The sequence below is a fragment of the Cariama cristata genome, unplaced genomic scaffold, assembly GCF_000690535.1.
Source record: "Cariama cristata isolate BGI_N322 unplaced genomic scaffold, ASM69053v1 scaffold185, whole genome shotgun sequence".
NCBI lineage: Eukaryota > Metazoa > Chordata > Aves > Cariamiformes > Cariamidae > Cariama > Cariama cristata.
This window is the reverse complement of record NW_009616724.1, coordinates 18,202-18,592: the sequence shown is the minus strand read 5'-3', so window position 1 is coordinate 18,592 and position 391 is coordinate 18,202. Positions and strand designations below refer to the sequence as shown.

The 391-nt window shown below is 57.0% G+C and overlaps 1 protein-coding gene across 1 annotated transcript in view; it reads left to right on the top strand.

Annotated features, from left to right (window-relative positions):
- The window catches only part of LOC104161722 (dystrobrevin beta-like), a gene marked incomplete at its 5' end in the record, with an annotated part of 88,273 nt that overhangs the window by 73,334 nt on the left and 14,548 nt on the right, over nucleotides 1-391 (top strand). The window lies entirely within an intron of this gene.

Sequence of the window (391 nt, the reverse complement as noted above, 5' to 3'; positions counted from 1 at the left end):
GCGTCCCGTACCCTCTTCCATGAACAGCCCGAGGAGGTAGGGGGGGAACCGCGCTCCCTGCAAACTCCCGTAAGTGCCCAGGCCGGCGCATCGCTCGGTGAGTGCCTCCCTGCCTCCTCCACTGCTGGCACCGCACACCGAGTACTTAACCGAGATTATTTTTTGAAAACACGGAGCCACTAAGTGCATGTCAGTAGTCTCCCGTATTGACCCCCTCCTCATACGTTCGTCAGTCCCTCTCCTTTCCAGGCTTATCACTGCGGTACCTCACCTCAGGTTGTGCCCCAGGGGCTTTGCTGGGGCAGCATCTGCTCTGAAGCCAGTGGGAGTTTTGCCTGGGTGACCATTACGACAGTTTTCTCTGAGCCTTCAAACCGCAGGGAAAAAATTA